This window comes from Sceloporus occidentalis, unplaced genomic scaffold (genome assembly GCF_023333645.1).
Source record: "Sceloporus occidentalis isolate IW3139 unplaced genomic scaffold, rSceOcc1.0.p SCAF_120, whole genome shotgun sequence".
NCBI classification, from domain to species: Eukaryota; Metazoa; Chordata; class Lepidosauria; order Squamata; family Phrynosomatidae; genus Sceloporus; species Sceloporus occidentalis.
Genome location: NW_028317100.1, coordinates 1258058 through 1273496, shown reverse-complemented (window position 1 = coordinate 1273496; position 15439 = coordinate 1258058).

Below are 15439 nucleotides of genomic sequence, written 5' to 3'. Positions count from 1 at the left end.
CCCTGGGAGCTGCCAGTCATCTTATGAAATTGCCAATAAATATTTCGCAATTGTTTAGCCTGTGAAACCTTGGAGTGAGTACATTGTGTAAAACACAATTCATTATGAAAATAAATGGATTTCTTTTTTTAAACCAGTGTTCTTTGTGCATCTCCGTTTCTCAATTGTTTTGCTTTCTCACTGTCTGAAGTATAAAAGTGACGTAGATACGTGATGTCATGTCTATCACAGTCGGCCCTAGGTCTTCTAGTGCCGTTGGTGAATTGTGTGTCTGGTGCCCTCTCTTGCATGCACTTGCTTGCCAACATTGGAAAGAACATCATGGTGGCACCCCCTACCGTCTCAGTCCCCTATTTAGGCTATATGGCAAGGGTGTCCAACCTGCGGCCCTCCAGCTGCTGCAGGACTACATCTCCCATACTCCTCTGCCAGCCACTTAGCTGAAAGAGCATTATGGGAGCTGTAGTCCAGGAGCAGCTGGAGGGCCGCAGGTTGGACACCCTTCCTATATGGTAATGCCAGTTGTGCTGTTCCTGTATCAAGAAATGGATGGAAGATTCCTAGAGGAATTGCAAGAACACAAATTACAATATAATATATTATCCATAGCTACAGAATCTAGCATTTATCGGTACTTCAAATTCATACTTCAGGGCTAGATTATCTTATGTTGAGTTCTATACATTCTAATAATAACAACACTATAAGTTTCCATTGTAGTAATTATATCCATACCTAGGAATTTGTGTTTGCAGAATAAAGCCTGTTTTATACCAAGCGTCAAAAGTCCTCCATAAAGTGTTTGGGTCGTACGGGTTTGAAGAATTCCTAGCACCAGATCTTCTATGAGGCAAACCAAGCACTAGCAACAGTGTTTGTGGCAAGTGGCATCCGGGATACACGTTAATTTGCGATATTCTTCATTTGAAAATTTTAAGCACAATAATAACTTACAGGTCCGGTTCCAAACACGCATATTAATGCAGAGAATGCATAATGCACTGATGTCTGTATGCACTGGGATCGGGTGACCTGGTGCTAGTTAATAATCATTTTAGTTCAACAGACTCAGTATGATACCTACCCTTAGGGTAGACACTTGCTGTAGCGGAACACTGTCTGCATGCCTATTTTTATTTGTATAGAGAAATAGTGTCTACCCCCATATAATAAATGTGAAAATGAGCAGTTCTCTGAAAAGGTGGGTTTCGCGAGTGTTTTTTTTTAAATCTAGGACGCTATGCTAGAAAGGTGACAGCAGGGAATTAAAATGAGCAGAGCACTTCAAGGGACTTACCAAAGCCTGCAATGCTAAATATTTGATTCAATTCACTTTAATGGTATCTGATTTTTAAAGATTGTCAAATATTCTGCACCTTACTAAAGCCTGGGTGCATATGTCTCTGATGAAAGGGCTAATGAATTCCACTAGGCAGCTGACAGTAAGTTGTGGTCCATCTAAATGATTCATCATGACATATGCGGAATGAACACTCAGAATATGAATATACTTACTTTAATGTTCACAGGTGGAAGTGTAGAAGGTTATAAAGTGAGAGGCTGATCGCCAAACTTTTAGCTCTTACACTGGTGTGTATTTGGTTCTGCAAAAAGCCATCGATTCTCCGTCAGAAAATGGAAACACTTCATTTATTTAAAAAGTCAATTCTGAAAGCTTTAAGCTGGAAAAGGTATTCATCTTAATGCTGTACCAAGTTCTATTAATTCCAAACAGCAAGGTTTGTTTCTTCTATACCAACCTGACAAGAATAAATTAGCTCATTAAATTATACCGGTAGGTAGTGAGTAAAAGTATAATTTGTTGATTGGAAATGAATCTGTGATTCTACCATCCTAAACGAGTACATTTTGTCCTTAAAGGCATTATAGTGGTATGTCCTCCAGTAAGGAAGAGAATTTAAGTGTCACATGTGTGGGACAGTGTGTGGATGCTTGGACAGAGTTATCCAAGACTTTTAAGTGACTTCACAATCAAAAACTATTGTCGGAACTCCAAAAGATAAACAGTTGTAGGTGTACAGAATGAACAGTTGTAGGTGTACAGAATGAACAGTTGTAGGTGTACAGAATGAAAGGTTAGATTACCAGTAAAGTGATTTGTATCCTTTAAGAAACTCTTACAAAAAGTATGGTTTGCGTGATTGTTATCTTAAGGGATTTTGTAAAAGAAAAGCCAGCATTATTTACCAACCCAGGTTTTATTTCTGCCCTGGTCGCAAAGCCGGTCGTCGAGACAACAGTTTGCGTCAGTGTCCATAATGCACCACTGGATCCTCACTGTTGACAGAGGTGGTCGTCGACCAGGGCATTCTCTATAAAGCACTTTTGGATCCCCAATGCTAGAAGGGAGGATGTGACAGCATATTATGGGCACTGCCAACCCCTGTACTGTCAACGACCAACTCTGCCAACCATAGCAGAGAGATGACATGTAGGAGGAAAATAAACTTTTTCAGTAACAATTTTGCAAACCTTACTTTTAAAGCAGGTAGGGTTTTCTTTTTTTTCTTGTGGGATAAAAACGCCAACAGCGTGAACAAGCCAAACTGGCAATTTTTTTTTATTTTTTTTAATGGCTTGGACCATTTTTTTTGCTCTGATATCGCCAGAAATTAATTAACGTACAAACAGGTTCAGCACGACCTCTGTCTTAGTTCCTAGATCTTAAAAGTGGCAAAGAAGAATGAAGAATGTGTTAGACAAGATCTAGTCAAAGAAATACACTGTATTGGGATCACTTTCACACCATATTAAATTGTATAAGTAAAAAAAAAATGCAGATTATGGTTCGTTAGCAGCGTATGCAATAAGGACCCTTGCAAGGGAAACCATACTAATTCTAGTATTCTAATTCTAATTCTAGTGCTACCTAGGAGAGGTTAGCCATAGCCCATGGCAGTGTTGATGTAAATGGGTAACATAATATCTAGTCTAGCCTAGGTTGCAGCTACATGTTTGTATGTATACATCGTTCTCGGATAAATTAATCATCCCCAGATGCCAAGGATCAGGTTAAGACTTAAGAAATTTTTTGGCTGTGAGAACTGACATAAATAGAAATCGTAATTATTTACTTTTATTATTTATTTTCATTCATAAACGGTAAAATCTGGCATTTATGCAAATACTTTATTTTAAATCAAGTTATTTAAAATAATAACCTGATTTAAAATAAAGTATTTGGATTACCGGTAATACCAGTCTTTAAAAAAGAGCTGCCCCTTAAATTCTACAAATTCTCAAAGTGTTATATTCTCAATTAGCTCACTGCCAGAAAAGTGAAATTATGGTTTTGTAAGGGATAAAACCAAATACGTAAGTGTACTTTTGAATTATCCTGGCAAAAAAAAAATTTGTAAAAAAATTAAAAAAACACACTGACAAAACCTGCAACGCAAATCACTGCCATGAAAAGTGGATCCGGAAAAGGAGAGATGTGTTCCCGCGGACAAGACTTCATTGAGGAACATTGACATGATACAACATAGGCCATTCCATATCTGAGCAATGGAGTATGAAAGAGCAGGTATATAGCACTCATGCTACATGAGAGAGGCGGCTCTGACACTTTAAGGCCACCTAATGCCGTCAGTGCGACGGATGGCTGCTTTGGCAGGCCACACATTACGGTTTTAAGCCTACGTAGTCACCTGATCTGTGAGCTTCACTCAGAAGGTTCAGGGGATTTCAGGTAAACTTTGAGAAATTAGACCCTCATGCCACGTGTTTCCTGAAAATAGCTTCCTTTTCAAAAAAATATGGATATGGACTGCCTTTTCACTTGATTTCCTTCTCAGGAGCTTATCCTCCTCACCTCAAAATACAAATATTGCGGAAAAATTTTTGTAAATAGTGGAACAGCAGAGGCAATTCCCCCTCGCATACAATGGGTTCTGAATACCACTATAAGACCCACTAGATTTTTGTTCTTTTTTTTAGCAATATATATGATAATTTCTGTTTTTTGTTTACTTTTTGATTTTTTTTTAATATTTCCTGGTACCTTGGCATTCCTAATTACTGTATATATAATGTATGGAAAGGGACAAAATGTTAAGTTTTTTTCATAGCATATGCTAATAGCAAAATAACAAATTCATTGGCTGTGCTTTTTAATGTTGTAAAGCGATATGAGTTGCTTTAAAATAGAAAAAAAAATCACAAACAATAAAACAGTTTGTCTGAAAATTTCACCTGTAATTGGGCAGATTGCAAAAATTTAAATAGCATTTAGGTCATCTGAGCTATGGTTAAAATTAACCGACAGCACAAAACAGCTTCAAAATATTGTTCAATAAAGAAATAAACAAACTGTATAAATAACTTCAAAGTGTGATTAATTACACTGTAGAAAAGTAGAATGATAAAATGTATGTTCATTAAACTGGGTCTGCGTGGTGCTCTCTGTAGTTATTACTGAACACAGACAGAAGAGTTATATGCGTATTAATATCAAGACATAAAAAGGAACCAGCCCCAGCTTTGACTCATGTCTCATGGCATCTTTTGATGAGCTGCATACCTGGGAATTCTGTTTTTGCCCTTGGCTATCGAGATCTGACATTGGACTTCTTCCTGGGGCAGAAAGTTTTTTCTAGACTGGGGGAAATTAGCCAAGAGTTTTCATTCTTTCTTTTTACCTAAAAATTTGGAGGACTAAGGTGTCCCCATTTTTAGATTATAATTTCCTGACTTCAGCCCTCGGTTGGTACTGGTCTTTTGTTTTAAATAAAATAAAATTGCATTTAATCAGTATCATACCTAAGGGGGGTGGCTTGCCCTGGTTGCCACTCATCAGGAAGGGTGCCACTCATCAGGGAGGTGCCACTCATCAGAGAGGTGCCGGGAAACCAAATGGCTGCCTAATGCGGGGTCGCACACTGTTCGAGGAAACTCTTTTCCCGCTCAAGTTCCTGCTTCCTCTGGGTAGGAAAATAGTGTTTCCTCACACAGTGTGCTGGGGCCACAGCTGCTCAGTGCTGCTCAGCCGGCCCCCGGACCAGTGAAATCTGCAGGTGTGGCAAGGGGGTGCGGAAGGGTGAATGAAAGAGTGAGTGAATGTTATCAGTGGTTATCAGACAACTTTAGGGGCAGGGATGACACAGGTAGGATGCTTAAGGGGCAGAGGTAGCACAGGCAAGCTGCTTAAGGGGCAGACGTGGCACAGGCAGGCTGCTTAAGGGGCAGATGTCATGGTTATATTATGTTGGCATGCCATGCTATGGAAGCAGCAGACTATGGGGAGGACTCTAGATTATTGATCTGCTACAAAATACCAAATACTAACTGGCATAGCATGGTATGCCAACATATGGAAGACAAGATTCCAGCTGGCAAAGACTGGTCTGATAGAACCTCCAACATACTTTTTACCCTGCTCATGCAATCAATCCAATGCTTTACCGCAGAGCGCCATGCTGCAGAAGTGTAACAATGTGGCATATATCTACGTGTATCCGGCAGGTAGCTACACGCAAGTGCCACAGACAATTTTCATCCCCAGTCTGTTCCAGATTCCGTTAACGTTACAGCTATCAAAACTATACACTGAATCGGTTCTTTTCTACAATGTGTTTTTGACCCTTGCAGACAATATTGCAAACAATCAGCAGGAGAGAGGACGACAGTAACACTTGGTTCAGATACAGAATGTGTAATAAAAAAAGTTCCCTATAAAGTCTTTGCACTTTAGTGCCTGTAGATTTGAGCCATTTCATGTAATTCAAGAGAATTTATTTTCCAGTTGAAAAGTGTAGTTATCGTTGATAAAAAAAAAAATCCTCAGTCACCGATATAGGAAGTTAATTTCAAAAGTACTACATGTGATCACAGGAACAGAAAAGGGTAATTGCTCTAAATATTTTCTTGAGTCAACAAAAGCAGTGGTTGCTCTCCCTGCACGGTCAATTCTGTACTTGTTCAATTGATCTTTTTCAAAGGCTCTACTTCCTACCGGGCCGAGAGCTCGGAATGAAATAATCACAGTTTTTCAAGTATTTCTGGTATGTTAGACAATGGGATTTATACAACGACTTGAGAGGTTTAAAAGATTGTTTAAACATTTTTTTGGTACTTATCGCATTAAGGTAAACATTACCAGCAGATACTTCACACATTGCATGGAATTAATGCGGGAGGCCTATAACAATCCAACACTTATTGTACCCTCATAAAAGTGTAGAACAGAAAAGAGTCTTTCGAGGAGTCTAGTTTCTATTAAAAAAAAAACAAATTTGGTTGTAACTTTAATGAACTGAGCAGTTGAGGTCAGTGGGATCGTTTGGATCTTGGACCCTATCAAGTTTAGTGCTCGTTTTATGGATAGCTGGGAGGTTCAAGAATGAGAGAGCTGTCAATTAATACAAGAGGAGCACTGGCCAGGTGTGGCAGTGGGAAATATCCCCCCATTTGGAATTTGGGGTCGCTACCAAAGCTTTTTTGCATATTTAACATGCAATACCACATATAGCCACTAGGGGTTACAAAGTAGTCTTTATACAATCTGTCTCTTTCCACGATTTCTTTAGGGGCTTTCTCTGTAGTACCATACTTTGCCACAGGTGCATCTAAAATTATTGACATGTGGAAATGGGCCAAAAATGATTCAGACACATTTTTCGTTTTTGATCCGTTAGTTTTCTGGCAATTAATTTTATTTGTTGATCATTAGTTTTAGGTCAACAAGTATGTTAAAGTCTGTTCTTCAAAATTCCAGAGTCTTCTTTGAATTCCCTTAACTTACAAAGTATTTATGCACTCTAACCTAAGGTAAATTCACTGAGCTGTATCTACCCATTCCTCCTCCTCATCATTTTGGGTTCTGGTTAAGCTCAATAGATCCTCTAAATCATGGTGTTAAAGGATAGTGGATTAAAACAGTTTTACTGCACACTATTACAAGCTGACCAATACGAATAAAACAGAACATTTGCCAATATATAATATGACCATCCATTGGGTCAAATAAAGATATCATAAAATAAGCAGTTATATTAAAGCCATACTTAGGGCCCATTTCCTAGGTACTAACCAACGTCTATGTATAGACTCTGGCAATTATCTTCTAGATATAGGTTGGAGAATGCAGTTCATCAACACTCAAACAGCCATTGAATGACTTTAAATGGTCTACAATAGCATTTCCCAAACTTCTCGATCATCACCTCTCCCCAGGAGTTTTCATTGTGGTCCTCAGGATGATACAAGGAGTGCCCAGGACAGAAAGTAAGGTTAAAGAAATAGTTTCTTGTATTACATTTTAGTCATTGTTTTAACGCTGTGCTCTTTAGTTTTTCAGTTTTCTCATAAGCATAATAAAGGAGTTGCTGATACAGAACAGGTGAAAGAGCTTACTTAGAACACCAAGAATGTTCCCGTTCACCATAAAATCGTGGCACCTCTGGGAGTTAATGGAGTCAAAACTGTATTTATACGTATTTATACTGTAGCTATGCTAATATTCTATATGAACTACAATTATATAAATTCATACAATACACATACACGTAAGCGGTTCCTTTTTATGAGGGTAATAATTTAACAAATCAAACGTTCGGTCTTAAGGCCCATAATTGATTACAGTGTGCGTCGCATATAATTTTTTCATCTTTTTTTCCAGCTGTTACCTACTAATTGGGCGAAGACTAATTCTCGCAATCATGCAGTAGAATCATGGAAGTTTTTAAGAGGCATTATAACATGATTAACGATATTGTAAATTAAATGAATTGTGCAGATATTAAAGCACAGCCTGAAATGTATCATATTCCACAGAGCACTAAAGAACGCATAAATACATTTTATACAGAGGGGGTTTACTTTGGCCTTCATGAGAACATATGCAGGCTTGCAGGTTAGCGTCTTTTAAGCAGCATTCTTTGAACGCCTTGAAGATTCACTCGCATGACAATCACTACATTGTTTGATTTGTAGTAAGATGTACTATACATGTACTTGTCACTTGTAAAGAAGGGAAACAATAGCTATACCTATAAAAGCAATCTCCTTTTTTGTAAAAGGCAAACAATGTTATATCAAGGTCGTGTAGGTGACCACAATTATTTTTCATCAAATTCCCAACTTCTTTGCTCATAATGGCTTCTATTGTCACAGTACTATTGAACAAACATTGCTTTCACATATTAAATAGGGAAAAACTCTAGCAGTTAACGGTATATCTGTAGGAATATCAAATGCAATCACAGGTTTGAGAAGAAGGCTGTGTTTATAATCCGTGCTATTCCTGGTGTGTAATCAGGAATAATAAATTGTCAACACACCTACTACTTGCAGCAGAGTCATTGATTGCGTTTTTTAATGTTAAGTTCCACATGAGCTAAGCAAACTTGTTTTATTTTGCCATTGTTTACACAGTAAATAAATATATATAAAAAAATATCAAAGCCAGTAAAAAAATTCCCATTTCCCATACCCTAGCCTCATGGGTCAGATACTGTTTGAATTCATTTAAACCCTTTGTTTTAATCCAGTAGGGTATGTTAAAAAAAATAATTTCCAAGTAGTTTTGACTGTTATCAAAATTATTTCTAATTTTATTTAAAAACACATTCTTTGAAGCCTAATATGCAACTTACCAGAATACATGATCTTTAGTCACGTGTTCTTGAAGGAGATCCCATGTCTTCCCAAGGTTTAATGAAATGTAGAGCTAAGGGAAAAATATTACTGAAATTGTAAAAAAGATGATTTTCTAATGATTATTAAATTTAATTTTATGTACAGCTTTTAGTAATTGAATTTTAACCACAAAGAAAGGTTATATTACATTCACATATATCATTCATATTTTATCATTCTATTTTATTTTTATAACACTCACTTTATTTAACATTATGAAGAAACAATAACAGATACCGTAATTACAGATTTAGCAACGTACAACTATCCCTGGCTGAAAAAAGTTGCAGAAGTTGCTTTCCCACAGAGAGTTTTCATAAAATGTGATAACTTTAAACAGTCAGACATTGAGATCTTTACATTTCGAGCTAATAACTTTCCCAAATACATAGCTAAAAAATATTATACAACATCTGTTAAAGATAAGGTGATTACAGAATAGGTGGGCCAGTTTTTAATTTATATATAAAATGTGAGTTACAGGTTTCTTGGGGCCTACATACAAAACTGATAAAAACTAAAATAATGGGTTCTTTTTTTAATACGTAGCAGATTTTATTAAAAAAAAAAGTTTTTTTTTTAAATTTTTTCTTATTTTAGCATTAATAGAACATAAGTTACATTACGCCATTGTAATAAGTCATGGTATCAACGTTCCCGTCCAAACAGAGATTACAGAGTGTTCTTCACACTGATCGTGTGGAAATGTTTACCCGTCAGGGTTTAAAAAAGATAACTACATACATTTCCCAACCAATCTGAAGATATAATTTAGATCTAAAAAAGCGTAATGCATATCTACTAGCTTGAGTACACCTGGATCGCATCCCAGCCATCTACAAAAGACTCTTGGACCCAAGCTTCTCCTCAACTGAGGATGATTAGAGCCACTCTCCTCGAGTATGCCAGGTTCAATTTATCCCTTTTGCTATTATCGGCCCTATGTTGAGGTCATATAGACGTGTTGGGCAGCGTGTCATTTTCACTTCCAAGTAGTCAATATGTGAAAGCCCCCATTTCATTTCTGTAATAATTCATTTGTTAAAGCATCTAACAAACATATGTCACAATACAAGTAAATATACATGAAAAACCTTGACAATGTGGCCTAGCTTGTAAAAAAAGTATTAACATACTCATTAAGGTAAACCAAACTGATATGGTATTTTAATAACTCTGTTTATTAGTAAAACTCTTATCCGATGTTTGTAAAAAGGAGGCCTTACCAGAGCTGTGAAAATCTAGCCTGAAACGCATGCTTTCTACCAAAACCAAAGACGAATAACAAAAACGACAAGCAATACCTTTGTATCTTTACAGTAGGCAAGGATCTTGTCCTCTTCTTTAGGGTGAAAAATAAGGGTCTCCACAGAGAAATTAATGAGGTGCTTTTGAAAAGTGGCCCCTTCGTCGCTACTTGTGAAGAGACATTGTTCAGAGACTGAAGAGCTGACAAGAATTATCTGTGAAAAACAACAAAAATGCATTTGATTAATTAAAAATACAAAGCTGAATAACGAATGTACAGTAAATCTATCACAGGTCAACAGAAACCTTCCCACAGACTACAATGGAAGGAAGAAGTTATTTTTTTATCTGTTTTTTCCTTTTGCAACATATCCACTAAACTTCACAGATCCAAACCATGATGTGGCGGTGAAACCATTCCTTTATGACATTTAAATGATAAGTTAACACAGTAATAAAGATCACATATTGTGGTTCAGTTGGTGGAGAATAGGTTGCAATGTTCTAATATGAAAAATTTATGAAAAATAATGTTTAGCCTTTTCCCCAAAACACACATATTTTACTTGGTCATTTGAGACGTGGCTCAAGGGCTCTTGGGGGCCAATTTCGATGCCACCATCCCCATATTTCTCATTTTATTATGACACCTTCTATGTGACATGGTAGGCCTTTTGAGGGAACTTCACACTCTGACAGGGCATCCCAGCCCCATCAACATCTCTTTCTCCATTGTCACCTTCTCTGATCTTAATACTAATTAAATTAAAATTTTATTTTTTTCAAAGATCCCAGCGCACTAGCGTTTTCCATTGAAATACTCTGATTTGAAAAGAGATGCTATTTTCAGTCAGTTGAAGTTACTTGTGAGCAGCGAATAAGAGAATTTGCCCTTAAGGCTCTTCCTTAAGAAGGTTTTATCCTAAAGTACTCCGAGATCTCCTTCAATGGGTCACTGGATATAACTTGTCTAACGTGTTAGATTGCTCAGAGCTTTCTCACGTTCCAAAATCCTTCACCTTAGAAATGGACTGCCAAAAACACTGCAAACCACCTAGGTCTATCTGTCTACCCACTGGTTATTACAGCTGACAGTTTTATGCGCTTGTTACGATGGTCAATTACATTTCCTCTCTACACACACGCATTTAAGGACTAACTTAATTACATCTCGGCTATTTTAAGACCTTGTGTAGCCAACGAAAATACTGAACAGGAATATTGAAATATGGATTTTTAATGCAATCAGAGTATATTCTGTGCGGCTACAAGATCAGATCTGGGCCTTTTGCCCTGTTAATGGCATCTGTAAGCCATGAGTATTAACATGGTAAGTACTGGATTAACTTAGAAACTAAAATATTATCCGTGTTTGCAGAGAAGAAGAAAGAACAAAACAGACAGAAAGAACACATGGAAGGAATGACGGAAGGATGGAAAGAGGAGGAAAATAAAAGAAAGAGAGAAAAAGAGTGAAAGAAAGAGCGAAAGAAAAAGTGGAAGAAAGAACACAAGGAAGGAAGGAAAATCAGGGAAACAAAAGAAGAAAAAAAGATCTGGGCCTTTTGCCCTGTTAATGCCATCTGTATTCCATGGGTATTAACATGGTAAGTACTGGATTAACTTCCCTATAGAAACTAAAATATTATCTGTGTTTGCAGAGAAGAAGAAAGAAAAAGACAGACAGAAAGAACACAAGGAAGGAGTGAAGGAAGAATAGAAAGACAGGGAAAATTAAAGAAAGAAAAAAAGAAAGAAAGAGTGAATGAAAGAGAGAGAGAGAAAGAAAGGAACGAAAGAACACAAGGAAGCAAGGGAGGAAGGAAAGACAGAAAAAGGACGGAAAGAAAGACGTAAAGAGAAAGATAGAAAGAATGAAAGACAGAAAGAAAGAGAAGTGTGTTTATTGCAGTGGTATCTATCCAAGGTGACAATGCAGAGAAAATCCTCAGTTTTTTCCACCAATATTTTTATTTGCATTATATGTATGACTATGGATTCAAACCAAAGGCCTTGAATGGTAAAATTATTCTTTAACAATAGTAAAATGTGCAACTACCGGTTCCTCTGTAACAACAAATCTTTGGCCAAACAGCCACGCACGCCTACGCACAGACCATGCGTTCTGTTGACCAAAAACAATTTTACAATTCTGTAAAAAAATATTAATTTTGTAAAGGAATGACAATAGAAAAAACACTTCATCTTCACCTTTTTTAAGGTAGCTAGACCTCAGTCTGTATTTGATTTAGCTCGCCCCCTGGATCTGACAACAATCCAAGGCTGTTCCTTTATTTTTTAACCATTTTAGTCGCCCTCCTCTGAACTCTCTCCAAAATGCCAATATCCTTCTGGAGAAGGGATCCAAAGAACACTTTCACATCTTTTATACGGAAAAATGTAACCTTTTTTACGTCAAATACAGAAATTTCCGATATGTGTTAAATAATGTGAATCATCTTCAAAGAAGAATTGATGTTAATACACCCACTTCAAGAAAATATAGAAAAGTCTATTATTTTCATAAGAATACTGACAATCTCTTGAAAGTTCTGTGAAACACAAATATTATTGTAATCAGAGTAGTCTTTTTAATCATCTGCCTTCCACAGGAGAGATTTTTAAAGTGGAGGACCAAAGATTAGCGGTTTGACTAGTTATGCTTAACTTTGTCAACCTATTTGTCATCCATATTTCAGCTTGAAACTGCATGATTACAATGACACCAGGGGAAGCTCAATGGATGTTTCTGAAATTGCAGTCAGTCTGCGGCTTTTATAATGATTAATTATGGGAACATTTCCAGATGTTAGTGCTATTGACGGAGCAATTACAGATTTTTAAACAGAGTATGCAAATAAAAAAGGAAAAACAAACATGAAATAAACCTAAATAGCAAAATTCATCATTCCCCTGACAAGAAATAAACAGAAGCCCCCAAATAATGGAACGTACAAATTAGCAGCATAGAAACTTTTAATTATCAGTTAAAAAATTACTAGAAAATATTGACAAGCATTCATACACAATTTGGGTGCAAGGGGACCGACAATGGCCAAAATAACAATGTACCTAAATATTATTTTTAGGCATTTTTTAATGTTGCTAATTTGAGTATTTAGAAGCATAACATCCTTTAAATGAAAATCCTTATTTTCGACTTGAACGTTATTTCCTTTCTTTCCATTCTACTCTTTGGGATCGAGATCCAGAAATGCATCGCAAGAATGATTGCCTCTGGACACACAATTGTGAAATGGTTAGTAATTGATTGTTACCACTTCTAAGCTATGAAGCGTTATCTCACATCATCAGAATGCAGGACAGATGCTGCAACTTAACGTGAGTTCTGCGGCTTTATTAGTAGCGGTCCTGCAGAAGGCACACCTCTGATTTTAGTCACAGTTGGAGAACGGGATCCAGCATAATTTCCTCTTTCGCATAAAGTAAAGGGACAAGCTACGTGACATGGAGGAACAATGGGAGAAGAGCGGTGGGGGTCAAGTAAAGTTGCAGAATACAAAGTTTAAAAAATATATATTTGCAAAATGCTATAAACAAATTAAACAAGTTATACTTTAGTATATACTTTACATTAGTAGTATAAATAATATTAAAGAAGAATGCATAGTACCCTATGAATACTTTTAATATGCATTCTTCAAAATAAAAAAAAATAAAAAAAACTTGAAAGCACCTAGCCTAGGACTGCAGTTGCCCACCTTCTCCTCTTTAGTACCACATTTCTTGCCACTGATTGGCTGATTGAAGCAGTCAATCATTGGCAAAAAAAGTGTTTCCATTGAGAGCACTTTCCATACTTTCGTTAAGCCAGCACTGGAGTTGAGTGGTGGTGAGAATATCATGTGCGTGGAGATGTGTTTGGCCAAACCCATGTCCTACAAGGAAAATAGTTGGAGTGGGGAAAGAGGCAAATGCATATGGGGGATTCAGCAAATTTACATGTGGGACATCACGAAAATTTTAAGGGACCATACAGGTATCATAGCCATTAAAGTTTGTATAATGGCTGGAATGTCCCTTTAAGTAATGGTTTGGAGGAACAGATGCAAACTCGGGGTTAATTTCAATTTTTTTTGTATTCTAAGGTTTCTTGGAAATCAGTTTAAAATCGGACACAATGGTTTACCTTTCAACCTAATTAAGAATTAATTAGAAGCCCTCGGCCCGAAATTAGAGCTCTTTGTTTTGATTTTGTTAAATCACTGGAAAGATGGGTTCATTTAAGGCAGTGACTAATTATAGAAGATCAAATACAAATTAATTTAACCCTCTATTATTTTGTAAGGGCTCACCGTTTGATACTTTGCTTATCATATTTGAATATTATTTTTTTTACTGCAGTGCTTTTTTTTTCTTTTATACTGTTGTGTTAGTGGAAAATTTCCGTCAAAACAATATGTTGCCGTTGGATCAGGTCATTGGGTAGGTGGAAGGGTCTCCCAACAGAAGTGATATATATTAATGCAGAGAGAGAGGCCTAAACATAAGCATGTTTAATAGCATATTATTTATTTCTTTATATGTATCTACATAATACTTAAATTCTGATTCAACCTGATGGTCAGAAACAATTCACTGTTGCATGGCTTTCTGGTTCTCATGAATGGGGTCTTCTCCTGCTGCTTCCAGGTGTGTTAACTGCTATTGTTGTGACGCACTAATTAATGTATAATTAAATAACATTTTCCTTACGGGTGGATATAAGGGAAACATTTATTAACTGGGTAGAAGCAGGATCGGAACATCCACATGACCGCACAATTAAAGTTACAACTACTAGAAAAGTAAAGTATGTCTTCCAGTCCTGCACCACTTTTTAATATCCAACATCAAAATCTACAAGAGTTTCTATTGTGACATAAACCTATTTTATGAGCATAGAACTCTTGAAGGCACCTGATCAGTTAGATGGTCCAATTTGATATTCTGCCATTAAAGAAAGGGAGATATTGTGTTCAGACAAGACTTTTTTAAGAGGCTTAAGGAAGATCTGTCACTTTTGCATGTGGCTTGAATTTCTGCTACCTCCTGTCAAGGTTTTGGGTGTTTAGAGGTACATGGATGTCTCTCATTAAACTTGAAGGCTCTGCCAGATTAAAGGGAGGTGCTGATGATTGATAAGTGGTTGATCACCAGTTTGTCTTTACAACCCAAATAAGTAAACAGGGATCTGTGTAGCTGCCAATTACCATGGTAACATGTAAAAAGATTATATACTGGCAGCTGATCTACAGATCATTTATTAAAAAAAACCAATTATTTTTGTTTAACTAAGAACTGGCATATTTTGGGAAAATATATTTATGCCCAAATGCTTTATTGGTATAACTGATATAATCACCAAATACGTATGTGGCATTGATCAGGACAATTAGGATAAAGTCTGTCAATAACTTGTTATAGATCTGGCGCTCTAGTTACCATACCAATGAACCATCATATGGACATGGAAAGGGCAACACCTAAACACTTAACTTACATAGCAACAGGAATTTAGGTTGACAAAAGA